Genomic DNA, 24843 nt, shown 5'->3' with positions numbered 1-24843 from the left:
TCGGAGGTGACGCGCGCAGCGGCGGCAAAGGCGGCCGGGGGCGGGGCTCGTTCGGTCCGGCGCCCGGCCCGGGACAGGACGACCTGTGACAGGTAACGGCGGGGATCGCGGCAGCCCCGGCGAGGGGACCCGCGGGGAGGCTTGCGGACGGTGGACGCGGCCCTTTGGGCCGGGCCGCGGCTAGCGACGCTCGCGCAAGAGCCTTTAGTAGGCGCCTACTATGTGTCCTGCGGGCTCGGGGAGGTCTGGGGAGGGGTTGGGGGCCGGGGAATCTACTCCCTCTCCCGACCTCATGCCCAGATGGGGAAACTGAGGCACGGAGCGGTAGGACAGAGGCTCGTTAGGGCGGTCTCCTCTTTGTACAGAAGAGGAAACTGAGGCACGCAGAGGGACGTCTAATTCCATAAAACCGGAATTGGGCATCTAGCCCCACACCTGGTACAGAAAAGGAAACTGAGGCACGAAGGGAGGAAGGAACCAAGAAGTGGAGGGCCGAGGTCAGAGCCCATCTACATAGGAGGAAACTGAGGCACAGAAAGCAGAGTGAGTCAGGCTAGAACTGGAGCAGGAGGAAATTAACCATTCACCCAGGGACAAGCAGCAAGGGCAGGATTTGAACCCACATCCCATCGGTTTACAGGTGGGGAAACTGAGGCCCCACGTGGAAAAGCCCCTTCCCCCTGACGCCCCCCCCCCCTCCCGGAGGCATTTTAGTACCAGGGAGTGAGGAGGGAGCACTGGGTCTGGGAGACTCTGGTCTGTGCCAGCTGGGACAAGTCACCTTGACTCGGTGCCCGGAGACTGAGGCAGCACTTCCTTGTGCCCCGGCCCATCCTGGTGGCTTCACACCTCTTAAACCCTGTTCCACAGATAGGAAGCCTGATCCCGAGGTCCCACGTTCAGATCCTGGGCTCTGAGGAGGTCTGGGCCCCAGGTCCCCTCCAGGAGAGGAGGCACTTCCATCAATTGAATAAAGAGGGTGCAAGGACTTGTGTCTTCCCTGCTCTACAAAGGAGCTGACCAGAGAGCAAACACAGGCCAGGCCAGCCTGCGCGCCTCGGTTGCCTCACGTTGATACTCTGTGGTTGTTCCCCTGGCCCAGCTTTTCCTAGCGGTTGATGTACAAGAAACAAGACAGTAGATTTCACCCCATTGACTGATTGTACTTTTCCTGGGAAAACTTTCTGCGAGTGTCAGGAGAGTGCAGAGGTATTTTATGCTTGTGCCCTGTGGTTAGTGACTGGCCCCTGTTTGAGGACCATTTTCTTTCCTTCTTTTGAGGGCCTTTAGATACATTTAATGAAACAGTGGGTCCTTCCTTTAGACCAAAGGTTCATGAGCTTTTGTAAACATTGCTTCCGCTTCAGTCCGGGCAGTGTCTGCAAAGCAGGGAGCTCGTGAAAGGACAGAGCCAGAGATGAGTTTCAGTTCCTCAAGGACCCTTTTAGAGGGTTTTCCCAGGTGCACTAAATATAAGCAGCCTGGTTTTGTTTTATTCTATCTTTTGATATCATGAAAAAATATACAAAATTTTAAAAGAAGATGTTTTTGTTGCTCACAGAAAGCATAGGACACACTGGACTGAGTAATGAGGTCTGGGTATGAATCAGTAAGGGAACATTATCCAGGAAGGTGCTTTCCGCATGGGTGTGATGTGGAGTGCTCTGCACCTTGTCTCATCCCTAGTTCTAAGAGAGTTCAGAGGCTTGTCATAAGATTGAAAATATAGGGGAAGGGAAACATGTATTTTCAATATGGAAGAAGCTGGTAAACACATCATTAGGGTTGTTTTTTTAGTTTAGAATGTTAAATGTTGAAAATAGAAAAAGAGGCAAAATATGAATCCCAAATTTCAGATGTTTAAATTAAAAGTCTGCATGCCCCTAATTCTCGTAGCTTCTTCTGGTAGTTTGCAGAAATTAGAAGGATGTCCCAAATCACGTCTCACTTTAGATTTGGGGAATCTTACTCAGCTTTGTGTGGTTCCCTGAGGTATTTCTCAGTCCCCTGAGCCTGGAGTTGCAGCAATCATGACCACTTTTAGAATGGGTCGTGACAAGGGCTGGTAGCATAGATACCGCAGACAAGGTACTGGAGGCCCTGCAGAACTCTTGAGTGTGACCAGCTGCTGGTGGGAGCAGAGTGGGGTTGGGGTCAAGTGCAGTAATTAACGAGGTGGATCGAGGCAGAAGAGGGCAGGATTTCCTGCAGCTGTTTTTTAACCATTCATGGTGCTGGGAAATGTTTGAGGCTTTTCCAGAGACAGTGAAACTAGAAATCCAAAGTGAGAGGGGTCCCCAGACGAAGCACACCTTGTATCCCTTCATTCCTCTTTTGTATCTCCTGAGGCGACCTTCTCCCTCCTCTCCCCCCCCACCCTCCCCCCCCCCCCCCCCCCCCAGAATAGAAGCTCCCAAGGGCAGGGCCTGTTTCAGTGTGGCCTCTGTATTACTGGGCACTCAGTAGGTTCTTGAGGTTGACTTGCCTAATTTTGCCACCTGCTCCTACTGCATGATAGCCATGGCCCTCGTGCTAGTCTGCTGTGATGGGAGGAGACCATATCAATAAAGCTCATTCATAGAAGTCAGCGTGATCTCTGGGAGGGCACTGATGCTCTTGAGCTTTTCAGTTTTGCAGAGCTGGGGCCTGGAGCATGGATTTAATTTGAAGAGTCTTATGAAATCCCTGAGGCCAGCAAAAACATGAACTATTTCATCAGGGCCCTCCAACCCCAGCTCTTTCAGAAAGGTAGGTGGTGGTTCCAGTGTAGAGCAGGTGAGACATAGAGCAGCCGCAGGGTGGCCTTATCACTCTGGGATCATCATTGAAAAAGGTCAGACTGCTCCCCTTGTGGAGTGACAGGGCCTGATGTCAAATCCTGGGTTGGCTACAAACTCACTAGGATCTTGAGCAAGCCACTGAATTTCTCTGAGCCTCAGTTTCCTCATTTGTCAAGTGGGGAGAGGGGGCTGGAATAGAAGACCTCTCAGACACCTTCTAGCTCTAAACCTAATGATCCAGGAGAGGTGTGACATGGGCTCATGTGCATGCGTATACACATCTGAGCTGTCTAAAGAAATGATCTTAGACAGGAAAGAGGTTAGTCCTCAGCTCACTGAATAAATATTGGTTAAGGGCATACTGTGTGCTAGGCACTGGGGGAACAAAGAATCTGTAAGACCAGGGTGTTTATTATCTCTAGGCGGGGCAGGAAGCCAGTAGCTGTAATTCGAGGCAGAATGCTCTAAGTGCAGAGGAGGCAGGCATCCAGAGAAGGTTTTATCTGAAGTTTTAGGAGGGAGATGATGCTTCTAGCTTAACATGGCGGGGGAGGGAGGAAAGTCAAGGAAAGCTTCCTGGAAGAACAGACACCTGAGCTGTAGCTCAAATTAAGGGGTTTTGGCAGGTAGAGATGGGCAGAAGGTGCCATGTAAACAGGCACAAATGGGGAAGAGGGTAAGATGAGAATGGGGTACAGGGTGCTGTTCATGTTGGGATACACCCTGGAGCCAGATTGCAGCTGAGGCATTTAGAAGCTGTTTGGCAGGCTCATGGTGCCAAAGGGAGACCTTATTGGACCATGGAACAAGGGTTATGATAATGGCAGTGGGTGAAGGATGTATTGGATGGGGAGAGGTTAGAGGCAGGAAGAACAATGAAGAGCTTATAAGAATAGCCCAGAAGCACAAGGCTCTGAACTCTGAGGGGTTGCAGTGGCAGTGAAAGGATGGGACCAATGAGACTCCCCAGCTAAGAAGATGTGGGGAGTGACAGAGTGCCTAGTGAAGGATGAGTGGGAGGTGATGGGGAGGGTGGTGTTCTTAGCAGCTCTAGAGACCTTGGAGTCATGAGAGGTTTGGGGCATGGGGAAGTTGGTTTGGGACACTCTTTGGCCTTGCTGAAGTGGAGGTGTCCCACTGGCAGTTATGGGAAGAGTGGGAACTGGAGCAGCAGACCTGAAAGACATCCCATTAGAAATGGCAAAAGCAGTCATGACAGTGAGGAAGAGAGTGTAGACAGAGAACAGGAGAACCAGGAACAGAGCCTGGGGATGGGCAGGAGAAGGAGAAGAGACCTGCAAATAAGAGAGAGACAGAGGAGGAGAATCAAGGGACAGAATGTCATGGGAGCCAAGGGAGAAGACAGTATCCAAAAGGAGAGGGGGCTCTGTTGGTATCAGATGCTTCAAAGAGGCTATGCCATTGGATGTGGTGATAAGGAGACCCTTAGTGATCTTGGAGAGAGAAGTTTTGAAGGGATTGGTGGGGTACATGGCAAGGGGTCAAGGAGTGAGCGTGTGCAGTCTCTTCTTACTGGAAATTAGTGAGGTGAGGAGCTAGAGAGAAGGCAGATGGGTTAGAGGGAAAGAGCTTTATTAGTGTGAGGACATGTGTGAGCTCATAGGCCAAGGGCAAGGAATCACTGGAGAGAGATCAAAGATGACTGAGAGCAAGGAGATGATGAACAGAGCAGGGTCAGTGAGAAGACAGAGGGGATGATATCAAGAGCATTCATGGAGGGATTAGTCTTGATTGGGAGGAGGGCCATCATGTAGTGAGGCAGGACAGGAGGGGAGAGGACAGAGAGCTTCAGAAGGCGTGGAGTAAGGGGAGCCCAATAAACATTCAGCAAATCTTTATAGAGTTTGTATTGAGGGCAAACGGCTGTAGGTACAAAGAGGGCTAATGCTCAGCCCACATCTCTGGGTGTAGTCTAATAGAAGATAAGGTAGAATGTGAAAATGCCATAGCAGAAGGATTGACAAGTGGATCGGTGAGGACAGAGAGAGGTTTAGAGAAGCAGAAGAGAGGGGTGGAGGTAATTCCTCTTAGCCTTATGTCCTGGAAAGACCCTCATAGAGGCAGGGTCATGTGATGGGGAAAGGGGAAGCAGAGATGGTTTAGAACAGCCACTGTAAAGAAGAGATGGGGAGTGAGTAAGAAATGAATAAGGATCTGAAGGCCACATTGAGACCTCAGCTGAGAGGAGGGAGCAAAAATCTGTGGCATTTGGGTCAGAAGAGTTTTACAATTTTTTCTAGATGTGTTTGGCTGTTCTGGAGTGGGAGAGGAGAAGGTAGATAGGAGAGTTGATAAGCTAAGCATGGCTAGGCCAGGTGGGTGGGGGTCAGGAAGGATGGCTTATTGTTGAGATGGCCAACTATTTGGTCAAGACTTGATAGAGAAGATGGAGGGGAGGCAGAGTGAGGGGGCAGGGGCGTGATGACAAAGAACAGAAAGGCTCTGATGGTCACACTGAAGGCCGAGGAGAGGAGTAAGAGAAGAGTAGGCCAGAGCAGTTGAGTGATTATGAAGTCTGAGGTGTGACCATCTTGGGCAGTAGCTGCCTAAAGAGGGGAGATGGTGGCCATAGTGCTTTGCACATGAGGGACACTTTATGTTTATCGACTTAAATTCAAAGAATTCTAAAGAATATCTGAAGGTCCGTCAGTAGTAGTCTTGAAGGAGTGACAGGGTAGATCAGCTCTGAGCCGAGCACAGAATAAGGTGAGGGAGAGAGGAGGAGGAGGGTGTCATCAGAGGCATGACCTGCCAAGGAGAGCCTGGGGAAGGAGGTAGCACAATTCTGGATGGGATGAGGGGCTGCAAGACCCTGCCTAGGAGCCTGTTGTATTTATGGGATTTATTTATGGGATATTCTTCTTAAGTTTGGCATTTATGTTCTTTAAGGTAGCCTGAATGATGTTTCCATGTAAACTTGCTGTTTTCCTTTTGTTTTTGAGAGAATGCCCAGGATGCTTCAGATGGCTCAGTCACTGCTGGCCTCAGTTGGACAAGCCAGAAAGACCAAGTCATCCCTTGTGATCCTAAGAGATGTCCAGCACTGGACAGTTCATGAGGTTCTTTAATTCATTTGTTCCTCATAACAGTCCAGTGGAGTAGGCACAGGTGTCATTATTCCCATCTGGTAGACCCATTCTGTAGGAATTTTACAGTGAATTGTTCAATTAGGATCATTGGGAACTTAGAAGTCACTTGAAACAGCCAGCAGCACCATGGACAGAGTACATGGCCTGGAGTCTGGAAGAGCTAAGTTTAAATTTGGTCTTGAACACTGGCTATCATTGTGACCCTGGGCAAGTCACTTAACCTCTTTTTCCCTGTTTCCTCATCTGTAAAATGGGGATAATGATAGCATTTCCCTCAAACAGGTAGTATTTGTAAAGTACTTAGTACAGTGTGGGGCATATAGTAGGTACTTAATAAATGCTGCTTCCCTCTGTCCAACTTCTTCCTGATACATACATTTCCTCTACAGTACTCCCAGCTGGTGATCATATTCCTTTATTTAAACATGTGCACAGGTGAATGTCATTAAAACTAATCCTCACTTTTGCTTCCGATCTGGGAGATAGAAATGCTTGTGACCTTGAGCAAGATACTTCACCCCGGTAAGCCCCAGTTTCCTCACCTGCAAAATGGGGGTAATAGTCCTTCCACTCTCTCCTGCGGAGGGTTTTGTGGCAACATGTTGGACAGAGCTTAAAGTGATTCTTATCATTAGGCAGAGCCTTCTTGGCAATCTGACTGCCAAACTCCCCAAATTGAATCAAAAGTCATTGGGAAACAGCACAGATAATGTTCTGGCTTTGTTCATTGTTTGACAGCACCGCCTGAGGTGATGGGCTTCATCCAGAAGGCACTGCCAGGCCCTCTTGTGCTGGGACAGGTGGGACAGCTTTCATTGTTAGGATGTTCTTCTGTCCAGCAAGAGTCTTGGCTCTGGTAGAGCTGGCCAGGGGTAGCCCAGTGCACAGAACCAAGTTCAGATCTTGCACTTGACTCCAAATCCCCTTGGGACCACAGGTAATTCATGAAGCCTTCCTGGGCCCCTTTTTCCCCACCTATAAAATGAGTATAGCCATTAGCCCTAGCTTTACAGCAAAGCAGGACGGCATCAGTGAGCCTTTGCAGGCTTCCAGATGCCATCTCAGCTTAGGCTGCTGCTGCTCTTCTGTTGATCTTCCCTCATCTGCTTTCCAGGCTAAATACTCCCCCTTCCTTCATCTTTCTTTGCAGGAGAGTTCATAAGTTGGCCCCCCATCCTTGGATCCCAAAATCATTTGAGTTAGAGCTGGAAGGAATTTGAGAAGGTCAAATAAGCCAGATGAGGAAACTGAGGTTAGACAACATAAAGAGCCAGGATTTGCACCGAGTTCTTCTGACTCCAGATCTAGCACTTTCTCCTTCATTTGTGTGTATATAAGAACCAAAGAAAAGGGGTGACAGGTATTACTACCCTTTTATTGGGTTGCTCTGGGAACTTTTCTTGGCATAAATTCCAATGCATTGTGGTTCCCAGGTACTCCAAATTTAGATTGAGAAGCTTGCCCCCTCCTTTGGTCTGCTTCCAGCGTAAGACTACATTAGGCTGACCTAGTGACTGACCCAGGAGAGGTCTTTAATGTCAGGCCTCTGGCTCCAAAGACAGAGGTCTTCCTACTGTCTCGTGTCACCCCTGTGCTGTCATGTTCCCCCCCCCTTCTGTCCTTGTGCAGCTGAATTTATGAACCCCCATTCTTGGAGGATTTGGAACTGGAAACACCTTTGGTCTTGCCCCTTTCTTTTACAGATGAGGGGAAGGGGATCATTCAGAATCATCCAGAGAGAGCAGAGCCTGGATTTCAGGCCAGGTTATCTCACTCCCAACTCAGTGCTCCTTCTGTTTCCCCTCAGTGTTTCTTTCAGATGGAACATGTGGTCAGTTTGGCAATTCTGATTCAGTCATGCAGTGTGTTAGTGTTTCTTGTTAGCATCTTGCTGCCTGAAGTGGAGAACAGAATATGGCCAAGGATAAAGCCTGGGGCACTCCAAGGCCACTTTGTCAGGGTCATTCATTCAACGAATATTTATTTAGGACCTGCTCTATGGAAGGGTCTTGGCTAAGCACTAAGAATGCAGAGAGAGATTTCACATGAGCCCTAGGCTAAAGAGGAAGGACAGATACACAGATAAATAGGGAAAATGGGATAGTAAGAGAAGTACAAAGGAGAGAGCCAGGCAAAGTGACAGGCAAATTGTAGCCTTGAGATAGTCTAGATCACAGAGAAGCATGTAGTGAGAGGCTCCCACCTTTAAGGGGATAAAGAGCCATCCAGAGTCAGAGCAGAAAGAGATCCAGGAGAGAGCAGCATCCAGAGAACTCGGGAGGAGAAGGAGGAAAGCACATCAGGAGTAAGGGAGGAGGCAGAGGACGAAGACAGAGAAAAGACCCTCATCTTTGTCCATAAAGAGGGTGTTAGTCATGGTGGAGAGCAGTAGCAGTGGGAAATAGAAATGGAAGCCAGACTGTCAGGGTTTATAGAGTGGGTGGGGAATGAGGACATTGAACATCATGAGTGTAGACTATTCTCTCTAGGAATTTAGTAGTGAAGGGGAGAAGAAATAGGAAGGCTGTGCAGTATGGTTGGGAGAAAGCTAGACGTTGAATCAGGGTTCAGATCCTAGCTCTACCACCCTGTGACCTTGGGCAAATCACTTACCAGTTTCCTCGTTTGTAAGCTTATCTCTAAGGTCTATTCATGCTGTAAGTCTATGATCTTTAGATTCTATTTGGAACAGTCAGCTGGTGTTTTAGGGAAGCGGAGATCTATCAAGTCATTTATTGTGTGTGCTCGGTGTCAGATTCTAGACATCCAGAGAGAAAGTGAGAATCGCTGCCCAAGGGGCTTATATTAAAAGGGAGCCATCAAGTACATGTATAAACAAGTGCAGACAAAATTAATATAAAGAGAATAGACACATAAATATATAGGAGTTGGGGGGAATGACAAGAAGCATCATGAAGAAAAGTCATTTTAAACCTTTTTTGCATCACAGACACCATCAGCAATTTGGTGAAGCCTGTGGAGGAGAGCTCCATGGCTCAGTGGATAGAGTGTCTGGCCTGGAGTCAGGAAGATTTATCTTCCTGAGTTTAAATCCAGCCTCAGACACTTAATGTGTGACCGTGGGCAAGTCACCTCACCCTGTTTGCCTCAGTTTCCTCCTCTGTGAAATGAGCTAGAGAAGCAAATGGCAAATCACTCCAGTATCTTTGCCAAGAAAATCCCAGATGGGGTCAAGAAGAGTCAGATATGACTGAAACAACTGAATAGCGAAGCCTAGGTGACCTCAGAATATGTTTTTAACTGCATAGGATTACCAGGGAAACCAATTATATTGCAATACTGTTATAAAAATATTTTAAAAGATTAGTTCATGTTATAGCAGCTCATTCTGTAGTGGCAAAGAATTGGAAACGAGGGTGAGGGAAATGGTAGTCATCAAATGTGGAATGGCTGAACAAGTTAGGATATCTGTATGTGGTAGAATACTATGATGTTGCAGTATGATAAAGGAGATGGTTTTGAGAAATATATGAAGATTTGTCTGAGCTAATGCAGAGTGGAGTGAACCGAACCAGGAGAACAATTTATACAAGAACAGCAATATGGTAGAGACAAACAACTTTGACACACTTAGGGACTTAACTCTGATCAACACAGTGACAGTTTTAAGGTGAAGCATGCTACCCCCTCTCCTGATAAACTCAGAGTACAGATAGGACTTTTTTTCTTTTTGCATTCCCAGATTGGGAATTTGTTTGCTGGATAATTCATTTTTGTAATAGAGGTTTCATTTTTCTTGCTTTCTTGATTGAGGGAGGCAGAATAGAGAATGTGATTTGAAAATAAAGTTTCATTAAAAACAAATCAACTAGGCCACAGACCCCCTTTTAAGAACTTTTGACGTAAAAGGTAATTGGGCAAGGGGAAAAGGACAACGTGGATGGAGAGGTTGGTGATGTGTGAGAGAAGGGATACAGGTCCTAGAGGAGATGAGATTGAAGTTACAGGTAGATCCTTTAGCTTTTCCTCCAAGACTGGAAGGAATGGAGGAGGGAGGATTACTGGTCAAGATGGCTAAGCCAGCGAATTCAGCTCCTCCTGAAACATCACTACAATCCGTCCTCTTGGGACAAGAACCTCCGAGACTACGTAGACTGCTGATGAGGACACGGAGACCCAGGAAGATGAAGTGATTTGTCCAGTATTAACCTAGATCAGAAGAAGGATTTGAACCCACAGCACTAAGCATAATGGGGCTTCCGAAGAAACAAGAAAAGAAACACCACCACTACCACTAGTCAGTGGAATCACCTGGAGACAGGAGCTTTGTGGTCTGGTAGCCCTGGAGTGTGAGAGCCAACTCTAACCAGAATTTGGTGTGTGGACCCCATCACTCGACCCTGGGCAAATCACTTAATCTCTATTTGCCTCAGTTCCTTATCAGACCCCTTTTGGGTCACACTGGAGAAGGAAATGGCAAACCATTCTAGTATCTTTGCCAGGTCTATGGGGTCATGAAGAGTTGGACCCAAGTAAATGATTGAGCAGTAACCCCTTCAGTACCCTACTCCATGCCTGACTGGGTTGCGGGGGATAGTGAGTTCAGGAGCCCTTTCCTAACCCTACCCAGCCACCCACTCCACCAGTCTAAGCTCATGAGATCTAGAGATATGACTTACCTAAAGACAGGCCCAGACAGTAAGGCCTGGGGAATCTGACTTCCTGACCCTTTCACAGAACCAAGTCCTGGGAACTGCTTCTTGCCCAAAGCCCAGGGAATTCCTGAACTGCCTTGCCCCACCTTATACAAGAGGGCTACTCGCCCTTCATCACCTTCCAGAATCATTCCACAGCCAGGGACTGTTCTCTCCAGTGATCAATTCCACACCCTTCAGCAGTAGGCAAAAAGTGAAGCTTAACAGCATCTGAGCCCTGCTGGGGTAGGTGGAGTGGGAGGCTTCATTGGCATTTGAGATTGAGACATTCCTCTCTTTGTTGGGAGCTCAGCCCAGTCCTTCCCCTGACCTGGGACATGTTCCTCTTTCTTTGCTGTTCCTAAAGCTGATAAGATTTCCTGTCTTCTCCATCCATTCTAACCAACCAGACCCCAAGGAGCACACAACCTTCCCATCCCAACCCAAGCCAAGCCAGACCAAAGCCTTCTACCTGATGGAACAAGTCCAGTTCACACCTAGGGTACTTCACTGCTATCCTGGAAGAGAAAAAGAAGTAAGAAATTTAAAATAAAAAAATTCAACAGGAACCCAGTAAGAAATGCATGGTACATTGTAGGAACTTAGTAAATGTCTGTTAACTGACATAATTAAGTTAAAATTAAGAGGATAAATTAAGATTTCTCATGTAGCTACAAATAAAAAAACCATCTATGATATCATTAATGGTATTTAATAAAGTAAAATTAAAATTACAAAAAAAATTGAAGGAGACAAGATGTTGCATAAAAGTGAATATATAGGTATGTATAGACATCCATGTGTGTATAAATACATGTGTGTGGCAGTTCTCAATTTGTATTTGCCAAGCAATTCAGCAGTTTAAAATATATTACCAGTGATATTGATGATGTAGAAGAGTGCTGGAGGTAGATGGAGCGAGCAGGATGGGTGTTAGGAGGTAAGGCCAGGGTGTGACCAACCAGAAGAGTGACCAAGGATGACAGTGACCTTCGCCGCTTTTCCACATAGACATCATCATCCCCCAGATGTCGGAGTCTCCCTCAGCTTTCTTGCTAAGAGGCCCATGATACATTTTCACGTAAAATAAACAGCTCCCATTGGCTAAAAGAGATCTACATGAATTCTTATATACCTGAACCACCTCTCCCTACTATAACCTCAACAATAGCAGAGGAAATAAGTCAAAACCCAATAGCAATAGGAGCCTCAGTACTCCATGAGAATGGGATAAATATAAGAAACACAGACTTGAGTGGCTCGTTTAATAAATGAGAATTAAGAGACATGAAGGGAACTACATGGGAAGAGCCGGAAATGCACATTCTTTTCAAGTTCCCATGGAACACTCACAGCGAGGCATGCACTTGGTCATAGAGAAGTTACTTATTGTAAAGTCATGGATTTTTAAAAGGTAGAAAGTATACATACAAACAAGAATGCAATCTAAATAAAATAACGATCAGAAATTATAAAATTATGTGAAAATTGAAAATAATGTATTAATGATTGGAACAGAAACAGCAGAATGTTTAAGAGACAGTATTAAGTAGCACATGTCAGACATGTCATATACAGCCAGAGCTGTTGCTAAGTGTTTATACATCCATGAGAAAGAAAACCAAAAAATACTTGTATCAAGCTTGGATTTAAAACCCCTTGGAAATGAACAAAGTCGTTTTCAAAGGGAGTTGATTGTATGGATAAGAGCAGGACTCCATAGAGAATGAAAGAACAATTGATAAATGAAAACCACGAGCTGTTTTTGTTTTGCAAAGAATTATAAGGGAGGGAACACTGGTTGGCAAAATTACACATAATAAAAGGAGAAATCCTGACACGAAAGAAGTAAAGAAAATTATTAGGAAATAGTCCACACAGCTAGATTCTAAGAAATTCAAGAGTGTAAAGGAAATAAGTGATTATCTGCAAAAATATAAATTGTCCATACTGACACGATAGAAATTTAATCATCTGATAGACCAATCTTGGAGGAAGAAATAAAACCAATCCTCACAGAATTATCGGAAAACCATCTGGTCCAGATGGATCCCTGGCAGAATTAGTTCAGACTTTTCAAGAATAAGTAATCCTTACTACATAGATTATTCACAAATATAATGACACTTACCTAGTAATATTATTTTAAAATTTATATTTAGTAAATTGAAGACCTTATTAGGGACAAGATAGATGTGCTTGACTAGATGAAAAAAAGTACAACAAAATAATATAAAAAGAAGTAACATTGTGGAAAATACAGCAAGTTAAAAAACCTTGATCTACAGAGAAGTCATCTTGTCCATTTTCCTCATTTTATAGATGAAGAACCAGGGCTGAATGAGGTTATGTGACTTCCCCATGGCCACACAAGGTCATACCTTTTGACCCACTAAATTCTCCTGAAATTGTTATAAAAACCAAAGAGCTATTGCTGTAATGCTTTGTTACTTGCAAAAACTGAAAATAACAGAAGTATCCAGCAGTAAGGGAAAAGATAAATTGTGGTACATTAACATGATGGAAAACCAATTAAGATGAACTAGTATGAATACAAAGAAATCTGGAAAGTCTTTTATGAGAGAGTGGAGAACATACCAACTACAACCATGTGAGAGGAAAAGTGAATTCGAATGGATGGATTAAGAATTTTAAGGAGGATTTGAGGGAGGAAGTGAAAATTGTTTTGATATTTTTGCATTGAAATTAGTTACTAAGCAAATAGTGGATTGTTTTGGTGTTCAGTGTTAACATTTTTAATAAAATATTTAATTTTTTTTAAAAAGAATAGGAATGAAAAGTTAGTTGAAGGGGGTAGAAGTGGAAGGATTCAAGATTGTAGTTAAGGAGGGTAATTTAACCTCTAATCTACTCTTTGGTCATGGGCCTTCAACCTGTGATGACTGCCTAACTGTACCATTTATCTAGCTAATAGTTTTCCACCTTGTCCACAAAAATATCATGAGAGTCTTTATCAGATGCTTTGCTGCAATCCAGTGATACTGTCTATGGCATCCTCTTCAGAATTTTCTAGTCTAATAAATATATAATATCTACATATTATATATAACATGTAATATAATAAAAATATCTGATAAATAAATCTAGTCTAATAAAAATATTGTCAGAAAATTGAAGTGAGGTTTGTCCAACATGGCTCTGTTCTCAGTGAATCTGCTCTGGCTCCTTGAGATCACCCCTTCTCTTTCTTCATGTTCGCAAACTACCCACGTGGGCACTTCCTCCACTGATGACATGGAGCATGATCTTAATTGGATTGTCTTCATGAGCTGGTGTAGCCAAAAGAATTCATTACCTCATTGCTGACCTTTTAATAAGAATCCACATACTGGAAGTTAGCTGATATTGAAAAGTTGACTGACTTCTCAAGAATTCAGTGTTTCTCTTTGAGCACGTTGGTACAAGGAGCCATGGTTTCTAGTATCCTGCTTGAGGGGTATTGAAACCAATGTTTTTTCCTTGGTGATGCTGTGCATTCCAGAAAAGAGGAAGAGTCTGGAGCAGGGGTCCTTAACCCGGGGTCTGTGAATGTGCATGTATTTTGATAACATAGCTTTGAGATGGCCTTAGGCTTCACTGGATTGCCTGCCCAAGGGGTCCAAAGCACTCCTGGTCTAGAGCTCGTTATTGTAGATCGTGTTTCCTCAGGCCTCATCAAGGTCTGAGGCATTCTACACACCATATGTTACTTCTATGGTGCAGCAATCCTTGTGGGCAGCTGGAATTTTGCTGCAATTCCTGAGCGCATCGGTGCCTTGGTCAGTGTCTGCAGTCCTTTCTGTATCTCCTCGTTGTTGTGGCACGCCCGAGGTCTGTCTGCCAAGGTGTTAGTAATAATGGCTCACCTGTATGTAGTGCTTACTCTGTGCCACTAAGTACTTATAATGATTATAGCAATTGTTTCGGAGGCAGTTATTTGTTATGTCATCTTCTTAAGATAGCTTTTTATTCTTGGATTTCTTTCCTTGGGTGATTGGAGAAAGAACTGTTTGATTAGGCTTCAATAACTAAGAAAATACCTGACATTTTGTTTTTAGAAAAATCTTACAAGGGTCTATTATATTGGGGAAAGCAGAGAAAGGTGACCACTGTAACATAGGTGTCATAAATGATTTGGAGAAGAATCTTTCAGTTTCTGAAAAAAAAAAAATGACCAACCCCCTCCCAAAAAAAGCCCAAACATCCTTGTCTCTAAAGTGATTAAATTTTTATTAAGATCTGTGTTTAAGATAACTCAGAGGTCGTTAGAGTATCTTTGAATTAATCCTATTCAAGTAGAAAGCTCCTTATACCCCTCGAAGGTGAGAGGATTAGTTAGGGATATGTCATCGAAGTGATCTTTGATACCATTAGGGGATCACAGATTTAGAGCTAAAAGGGACTTTCAACAGTCAGTAAACATTTGTTAAGCACCTACTTTGTGCCAGGCACTGGAGATACAAATGTGACATGGAGATGCAGAGCTCATGACTCCTCCAGCCATTGGGACTGAAGGTATTGATAAAGTGGAGTTCTGAGGCTGGTGGGATCTTACTAAGTCCAATACCCTCATTTTTTAGAAGAAGAAACAGACTCAGAGAAATCAGAGCAGGGCAGCGAGGTGGCAACTGTAGTGAGACCTGGAGTCAGGAGGACCTGAGTTCAAGTGTGGCCTCAGACACTTAACTACCTGTGTGACCCTGGGCAAGTCACTTAATCCAATTACCTCAAAAAAAAAAATCAAATTACTTCCCCAGGGACAATAAGTGGCTTCACCTCTACCATAAGTACTACGCCATCCTGCCTTTAGCTGTGGAGGATGTAGTCTGCTGCTCTCATAGCCATGGTGTCATTTAATGTGAAGGAACCATCACCAGACCTTCCTGAATTTGTTCAATGACACATTGAAGCCATTGGTAGACATGTATTATCAGTCATTGATGCTGTCTACATCAGCGATTATTGTGAACATGCAAACTACATGGAACCTTTGGGTCAGAGAGTTCAAGTACATTCTGGCCTGTCTCTTGTTCCGCTTGTAGCTGGATCCCAGGAACCCTGAGGAAACGTACTTGACTTCCCTTTTTATATGATCAGAGTAAAAGACATGTACTGGCTTGGACAAATCACTTAACTTTTGCCTTTCTCGGTTTTCTGTAAGATGGGGAGTAGCACCTACTTCTTAGGGTCATTGTAAAGGTCAAATAAGATAATATTTAAGAAGTGCTTTGACAACCTTCAAGCCCCATATTAATGTTGTTTGTTATCATGGCTAGAGAAAAGAAAAACAATGTATTTTTTAAACTTTCCCAAAGAACTCTGATAGCTGACATTTACATAGTAACGTAAGGTTTGCAAAGTGCTTTTAACACATTCTCATGTAACGCCCCCCCAGCTGCTGTCCCGGTTTTATGTCCATGTTACAGATAAGGAGACAGCCAAGAGAGGTTCAGGGACTCCCCTGTGGTCTCATCCGAGGTGTCAGAGCTGGGTTACAAACCCAGACATTCCAGACTCCAAGAGTTAGAACATCATGAACATCCATATATGAAGAAGGCCAGAAAATGGATTAGATGAGACTGTGAACATGTGACATGCAGCTTGTTTTAAAATAGATGTACACATGGCTATATATTGACAAGATGACCCACTCCAAGCACCCCCGATAAAAACGCCCTGGCCTTCAGTCAGTTGTCTCCACCGGTAGTACCCAGTTCTGCCAGCAGGTGTCACCAGGGTCACTCTTGTCATGGTTTCTCCTCGAGATCCCCACAGCTCCCTGCTCATGTCCACTCTGCATTGTCCTGGGCAGTGGCCTTTCCAGGGTTTCTCAGAGCAGTGGCCCAGTACCTGCTCTCCATCTTGGCTGTCCTGTTGTCTTTTGGTCACATATATTTCTGTGGAAATATTTACTGCCATATAAAGGAGGCCTTTAGGGTTTTCCCTGCCAGCATCAGTCCTCCCTCCAAGCATCACAGCTTAATAATGTGGTACCAGATCAGGGGCTTCCTCTCCTTGCCAAACACTGGCCTCCCAAGATCAGGCCCAGGGAGAAAGTTCTTATGTTTCTTCAACGTCAAGAAAATCCCTGCCACGAGCCCCAGGCTCACCAGTGATTACAAATGTGAATACCCTTCCTCATTCTAACTAGTGACCCCAAACTGTCAGCAATCCTGCCAATTATCAGCCTCACCCAAGTCAGAGAGCACAAGGGGCAGCCAGGTAAACCAAGGGTGGAGGTGAGGAGGCAGAGCATTCTAAGCATGAGGATATGTCATTAATACAAAGACATAGGCATGACCACAGGGTGTGGTGTGAGAGCACTGTGAATGAGCCCAGAGATCTGGATAGGGTATGGAGAAGAGATAGAAGTGTAGGAAGGGACTAGGTTATTTTGTTGTTCATTCAGTCTTGTCTTTGTGACCCCATTTGGGGTTTTCTTAGCAAAGATCCTAGAGTCATTTGCCATTTTCTTTTCCAGTTCATTTTACAGATTGAGGAAACTGAGGCAAATAAGGTTAAGTTGACTTGACCAGAGTGACATAGCTCATAAGTGTTTGAGGTGCTTTAAATGAGAAACAGAGAACTTTCATTTGGATTGAAGAGGTAGGTACTATTATCCCTATTACAGAGATGAGCAGGAGTCTGAGAGAGGTTAACAAAAGGTAACACAGCAAGTAAGTACCTGAGGTATAATTTTTTTATTTTACTTTTAGTGTTTTATTTTCTCCCAATTACATTTTAAAAAGTTTTTTCAATAATTGTTTTTAAAATTTTGAGTTCCAAATTCTCTCCATCCCTCTCATTGTGAAGGCAAGCAATTTGATATAGGTTATATGTATAGTCAAGCAAAACATTTTCATATTAGTCATGGTATAAAGAAAACATAGACCCCCCCCCCTCCAAAAAAACCAAGAAAAATAAAGTTAAAAAATTATGCTTTGCTCTGTATTCAGACTCCAGTTCTTTATGCTGAGAATAGTCAAGTGGTTCGCAGCTGGTCATGCGACAGTATTGCTGTTACTGTGTACAGTGTTCTGGTTCTGTTCAATTCACTTTGCATCAGTTCATGTAACCTTTCCAGGTTTTTCTGAGGGCATCCTGCTCAACATGTAGCACAGTAGTATTCCATCACAATTGTATACCCACAACTTGTTTAGCTATTCCCCAATTGATGGGCATCCCCTTAATTTCCCATTCTTTGCCACCTGAAAAGAGCTGCTATAAATATTTTTATATGTATAAGTACCTTTCCTTTTTTTTAAAATCTCTTTTAGAATACAGACCTAGTAGTGGTATTGCTAGGTCACTGAGGCATAATTTGAACTCATGTTTTCTTGGCTCCAAATCCAGCACTCAATTCACTCTGCCCCCAACCTACTAGAGTAGCCTTCCTCCTTGACAAGGATAATCTTCCACTTGATCTTGTCACCACCTTGTTTCATTGGTCATCCCCAGTCTGTGATGTATCTAAACCCTTTTTCTCTCTACTGGGTCATTCCCCCACCTGCAAACATTCTCTGGTCTTCCCCCCACCTTCCTCACAGGCTGTTGTGCAGACTCTCTCCTTACCTTTACAGCTAGACCTTTAGAAGATAGGGCTTTAGAAGAGAGGCTGCTGTCTGCACGTTCCTCAGTCCACTGCTTGATGCAGTCACTCAGCACTGTAACCAAGTCAAGGTCACCAGTGACACTTAACACCAAAGTCTTTTTTCAGGCCTTCTCCATTCTGATTGTTTCCACTGTGGACTCCCTCCTGCTTGATCATCTTTCCTCCCTTGGCTTCAAGGACATTGCATTCTCCTGGCACTTTGACCTCTCTCCTCATCTTTCATCTTAACCAGGTCCCGTCACTGATCTTTTTTTCTTTCTTGTCTACACTTTCTTTCTCGGTGATTTAATCATTTATTTTATTATATGTATTTTAAAAGATTCTGAGAAGGCCTCTGCAGTCTTCACCAAAGGACAAAGGGTCCATACGTGAAAATGATTCCACACTCTGGTTCTTCCCGTACAACCTTAACTACCCCTTAACACCAACTTTTATATTCCTCATTTTTCCTTCTCTGGGGGAAAGCTCTCAGTGACTACCTGTTGTCTAAACCAGGAGTGTCACACCTGTGCGCCCACCCCCACCCCCAAGCCTCCCCTCAAGCCCCAAATGGTGAATCAGATTAAAGTGTAATTAGGAAATATTGGACAAAAAATAAAAGCACAACACCACAGAGAAAGTTTAATTTGTGGTTTTTCTAAGTCAGTATGTGACCTGCAAGGATACTTTCTGTTTGGATTGATGCCTCTGGCCTAAAAAGTGACATTTTCAGTCCTTAGCCCCGAATTCAAGGCCTCCTCCACCCTGGCTCTAACATTTCTATATCCTAGCCTTGCTTCATCCTTCCACTTCTACCTCCAACATTTGATGATCCAATGAAATCTAAAAGATAAACTTGCATTTTAAATGAGGAAAAAGTGAGCGTAACTTTGCTAATGAAAGAAAGCAAAACAGTTTATAAAAATACGTTCACCAGTGGTATTGATTACCTTTATTTGATAGATACTAAAAAATTAATAACCTTATTTTGTGCTATAAATATAGTAGGACTAAAGCTGAGGAATAGAGAGATGGAAACCTAGAACTTTGTTCAGCTGTATAAAAGCCCTTAACTACCTGCTCTACATGAGTAACAGTCCCTGCCCTCAAGGGGCTTATATTCTTTTGGAGCATGGTATTGTCATTTCATCTACACAGATAAGTATAATACAAGGAAGTGGGTCATGAGAGTATAAATGGGAGATACCAGCAAAGAGCTCCAGGAAAATTTGAGGAGGCAAATCGAAAACCCATCAGCTCCAGAGACATGGAAGGCTTTATGGAAGCGATGATATCTAAGCCCAGGATTCTGAAAGGCAGAGAGGAGGAGGAGGGTGGGCATGTAGGCACAGAAGACTGGCAAAGATTGGCACGTCATATTTGGGCCTGTTGGACGAGAACTGGCCGAAAGGTAGGTCTTCTTAATTGGGGACAGTTCATATGTTCTGGAATAGAAGACAGACTTAAATCATGAAAATAACAAAAATCCATATCCCCTTTTTTCCCAAAGTGGCTCTTCTGAGAATAATACCTTCAGAAATGCAAGAAAGAAAACAAAAACGATTGTCATAAAGACGCCAGCGCCCTCCAAATGTATGATTGCAGCACACTGGAAGCAAGGGATAGTCAATGGTTTAACAAACCCGATTTTTAATCACCATGGAAGAGCACACAGCAAATTAGAAGTCATGAACAAATGTGAAAAATGTGTGGAACTGTGGAACCCTTATTATGACATAATGAAAAATGGAGGCTTCAGGAGATGGTATGAAAACAATTCAGCTGTTTAGCATTTAAACAATAATTGGTCTCTTTACACTTAAAAGTAGCTTTAGGAAAAGGGTGATTATTATCTTTTTTTTAAGGAAGGGGGAGGGAAAAGGAAAGAAAAATAAGGCTACACACACACAAAGAAAAGTATGAAAAAGATAGGGAGGAAGAAGAGTGTGAGAGATAATTTTATTATCTATATTTATACACAGGTACACAAAACATTTTGCATACATTATTTCATCCTTACAATAACCCCTGAGGAGTTGCTGGTGCGAACATAACATCTTGATACTACAGAGCAGGAAATTGAGGTTCCGAGAGATTCCTAGCACAGTAACACAACTAGTATGTGACAGACCGGAACTCAGAGTCCATGCTTTGTAGGTATTTCTCTAAAGAGCATGAAAACAGGCTTGTAGGGACCGAAAAAGAAACCAAAATGTGATTGGGGCATCCGTTGGGGACCTAGAGTCACAGGAATTTGAATAGACAGTGTTCAGAATTTGGAAGGAAATAAATAATACAGAGGAAAAACTTCCATCCCTGCTCTCTGGGCTGGCTAGTGAGGAACAAGCCCCTGACTTGCTATAATGCAGAGGAGAGCTACCCAACAAAGGCTAGCACGTCATTAAGAGCTGGGGGAACAGCTGGAGTGCTGTGGAAATTTGGGTTTAAAAACAAGGGGCAGCCTGACACAGGCTAAGAGATCTGGACTCAAAGTCAGGAAGATCTGGATTCAGGTCCCACTTTGTGTGATCTTAGGCTATTCCCTAACACTGTACGATGCAAATCAGGTGGTGCCTTGTGCTTTTGAAGGGAGATTCCTCACCTGGAAATGGGAGTAGAGAGAAAATGTGAGGGTATGAGATCTCCATCCATCCTTCAAAAGAAGTTTTTAATAGCTATTCCCCACCCAGGCCATGTGCTAGGTCCTGGGGGTACAAGTACAGAAAATGAAACAATCCCTGCTCATGAAAAGTTTGCAGTCGAATAGGACAGGGTGAGGAGATGAGAAATCCGTAGAAAATATGATGCATTGCAGAGATAGGCTCAATCAAACCTGATAATGGAGTAGGTGAGAAGTGAGGGAGGGGAGAGAATCAGGGTCTCATCTTGGGAGACCAGATGGAGTGGGGGGGAGGTGAGAATAGAAGGTGAACAGTGAGGCCTCAGTCACTGCCACCTCTGATGCTTCCTACCTACCTTTGTGACTTTGGACATGACCCCCTCCCAGGGCCACAGTTTCTTCTTCTGTAAAATGGAGAATTGGACCAGATGATGTCTTAGGTCCCTTGGAGCCCTTGACCTCTTATCCTCTGAAGGATGATCAAGTCATTTCTGGTTTGGATGTGCAGAGTTGGAGGTGCTGGTGGTCCCTCCAGACCACGTGGCCCCATATGCAGTTGAAGGTCTGGAGATAGGTTTGGGACCCATCTGTTCCCACAGCTACTGATCCCTTCTATCCCCCACTCTCTGATTTCTCTTTTGTATCTCCCTAGACGTCTCTGTGTGTGTCTGTGGTTTCCCTGAGCAAGACTGTAAGCTCCCAGAGAGCAGGACATATCTCACTCTGCCTTTGTAACCCCAGGGCTTGGTATACGGTAGGCACTTAGTAAATGCTTGTTGATTAATAAATCACCATTCAATTAAATTAAATTCCACAAACGTGAAGTGTCTACTGTGTGTAAGTTGAATTGTTGGGATTGACTGAGATGTCAAGGGAGAAAATGTAGAGAGAAAAGGACAAAGGGCAGCCCGAACTCGTTAGGGGAGCCCAATGCCCTTTGTCTTCCTTTCTCTAGGGATAGAAAAGTCAAAGCACATCATGGCATTGCCATGTGGCTGTGATCCCCACTGTCCTCCTGGCTTGTTCTCCAGTACCAGTGGGTGTGTATATGGACACTGGAGTAACATGGCCTGAGTCTGGTCTGACACGATCTAAGGTTAAACTTGGCCAGCACTGACAGGACCTCCCACTCTCTGCCCTGCATGTGGGTGCAGTGGCCAGAGTCAGGACAATCAAAGTTCAAATCCGGCCTTAGAGGCTGTGACCCTGGCCAAGTCATTTCGCATCTGTTTAAAATGGGGATAGGAAGAGCACCTACCTCCCAGAGCCATCCTGAGGATAAAAGGACACAAAACAGTCATGAAGCATTTACCATGCCCCAGAATGGCACACTATAAATGTTGGCTGTTATGTGATGTCATCAACACATGGTCCACCTCTCCCTCCTGAAGCATCCTTATTTTTGGAGATTAACAGATTTTTGGACTGAGCACCTGGCCCACGATGCCTTGCCCACAATAGATGCACAGTTCTTTTTTCCCCCCTGACGTCAGTCCTAAGGTTGTAGGCTTTAGGGCTGAAAGGGACCCTAGAGGCCATCTGGTCAGTGGGAGCTCCCTGTCACATCCTGTGACTCCAAAACCAGGCATTACTAATGAGGATGGGAGCACCCCTGGAGTGCAACATTACCCTACTTATGTTTTTTCCTCTTAGAAGATGACCAGCCATGCACTGAGTTTAATATAGATTTCTCTTTAATTATGTAATATTTTGCTAATACTTTATTTTGGTCTCTGGAATATTGTTCTCACTTTGTATCTTTTCCTCAAATTCTGTTAAATACATATTTTATTGAATAACAATTAAAAAATCAAAAGGAAAGGTCACCAGTAAATGAGGTCTGGAATCTTTCCTTCCTTCCTTCCCCTTGAGCAAAATGGAGGTTGCTCCTTGGGGTTTGCTTCCCCTCCCAGTGGAGAGCCTTCTGGTATAGCTTTCCCTCCTGTCCAGGAGTAATAATGATTTGGTCACCTTACATCAAAATTTCCCTGTTGTATAATGTTTAGAAATCCTTTTGGAAGGCTATATACATGGACATTTTATCATTAGCTTTTCAGTCAGCTTTATCAAAAAAATTGCCTAATACAGACCTTTTTAGATTTGGTTGGGAAAACTTTTTCTTTCTGATACCGCTTATTTTTTCCATCACCTCTGTGCTCTGATTTTTTTCCATCTTGAAGGACCAAGTAGGGGAAAGGGAGAGAAGCATGTAAGTAATTAATGTATGCGCTAATCACTGCCACTAAGGAGAAAATAGGGCAGGATGATAAGGATTATAGATTTCAATCTGGAATTTTCCATGTCAAGGCCAATCCTTTCATTTTACAGATGAGGAAACAGACGCAAAAAGTGATTTGCCCAGGAACACACAGCTAGTGAGGCAGGATTTGAACCCAGCTTTTTCTGACTCCCATTTAGGAAATGCCTTAGAAGAGAGAAGAAAGACATGGAGATTGTCTAGCCACTCTCTGGCCTTAGTTTCCTCTTACTGGATTGTATACCAACATGGTGCCATGATAATGAGTTGAAAAAAATAATCATAAATGTCCAAGCCCCTTTATAATAATAATAGTTTATGCTCTATAATATGCTTTGTAGTTTTCAAAGTCCTTTCACCACAATATGAGGTTAGTAATACTGTTATAGTAATTACTGTTATAATCCCTACTTTTCAAACAATGAACTGAGGCTCAGGGATGTGAACCCTTGCTTAATATCCTACCTACAATGGAATATCTGGGTCTTTGCCTTGGAATAACTGAGTCTTCTGGTTCCAAATCCCGGGCTCTTTCCAAAAGCCAGAACTCATACTGATTGACCCCGGCCTTTGGCTCAGGCTCTTACATTAGGAATGAGAGTTAGTCCTATCTAGTCAGCACTAGCCACCGGACTCACTTAGCCCTGTGACTATGGCCACACCCAGGTTTAGCAGGGTGGGAAGTGGAGTTCGAAATGAAGATCAGCCAGCGAAGGCCTATGCTGAGCACAACCCCTTGACTTCGAAACTGGCCTTCTCTCTCCCTAGGCCCGTGTATCCCAGCCTTCCCTTCCCACTGTGCTCTGTGAAACCCTCCTCCGTTGTAACACTCTTTACCTTAAATCCACTCTAACATTCCTTCCATCTTCTGGTGTGCACTGATAATGGACTGTCTTCTCAACACACCCCATCTCCTGGTATTCTCTTGGAGCAGGCTGCCTGTTCCTTCCCTTGCGCCCCCAAGACTACGGACAGGAGGAGCTGATGCCATTTTCAGAGTCTTCCTTCAGCCATCATCATTCAGCATCCAGGTGCGTCCCCCCCTTTGCAGTTCTCACCATCCTGCCATGATCTTTGTTGCTGTCCTCTGGGGAGCTTGAGGTCACTCCCCCTCCCTAAAGTTCATCAGCTGCTTGACCCTAAGCCCAGCTTTTTCTGCACCCTGGTCTCACAGTTACTCCTCTCTTAACTCCCATGACCTCTGTCTTACCTTGGCCACACCTGGGAGTGGTCCTCCTGTTCATAGTCATCTAGGAGAGGAGAGGTTCACCAGAGGAGTGGGATCCGGAGCCAGATCTCCAGAGAACTGGAGGAGATGGGGGGTGAGGAGGCAAGTAGGGCCCATTGTCTTGAAAGTGTTTGGTTTCTGAAGGGGGCGGGCAATGGGAGAGGATAGCTGGAGGGAATGGAAGGGTCTCAGTCTAGAAGTCCCTAAGGCTGCATTTATTCAGTGCTTACTACATTCTTAGCACCGAGCTAAGCCCCAGGGATATAAAGAAAAGTGACAATCCCTGCCCTCAGGAGCTTACATCCTAATGGAGGAGATGAGGTCCATAAACTGGTGCAGACTAGATACAGATAGTGTAGACCTAAGGAGACTAGCCTTGGAGTCCTGAGAAAGGCCTTCTGCCCACTGGCAGTGGAGCTGAGCCTGGAAGGGAACCCCCACCCCCCATTCTAAGAAGTGAAAGTAAAGAGGAAGAGCATTCCGGGCATAGGGGACAGTCTGGGCCCAGGTGCCATGAGGAGAGATGGAGCAGGGGGTACGAGCAGATCGATTATATTGGGTTCTAAAGCCATATCATAGGATTTGGAGCTGCGAGAGAACGC

At 44.4% G+C, this 24843-nt stretch overlaps 1 protein-coding gene across 3 annotated transcripts in view; it reads left to right on the top strand.

Annotated features, from left to right (window-relative positions):
• MAP3K13 (mitogen-activated protein kinase kinase kinase 13) overlaps positions 1 to 24843 on the top strand; it is a 182883-nt gene continuing 158040 nt past the window's right edge. The window contains exons 1-2 of one of the 3 annotated variants that reach the window (XR_011973976.1): positions 1 to 92; positions 19647 to 19901. The gene's annotated coding sequence lies outside the window, so the exon portion shown is untranslated. Of the gene's footprint in view, positions 93 to 2412; positions 19902 to 24843 lie in introns of those variants that run through there. The other 2 variants (XR_011973978.1, XR_011973975.1) reach the window with 2 other exon arrangements.

This window comes from Notamacropus eugenii, chromosome 2 (assembly GCF_028372415.1).
Source record: "Notamacropus eugenii isolate mMacEug1 chromosome 2, mMacEug1.pri_v2, whole genome shotgun sequence".
Classification (NCBI taxonomy): Eukaryota; Metazoa; Chordata; class Mammalia; order Diprotodontia; family Macropodidae; genus Notamacropus; species Notamacropus eugenii.
This window is presented reverse-complemented; position numbering and strand designations above follow the sequence as displayed.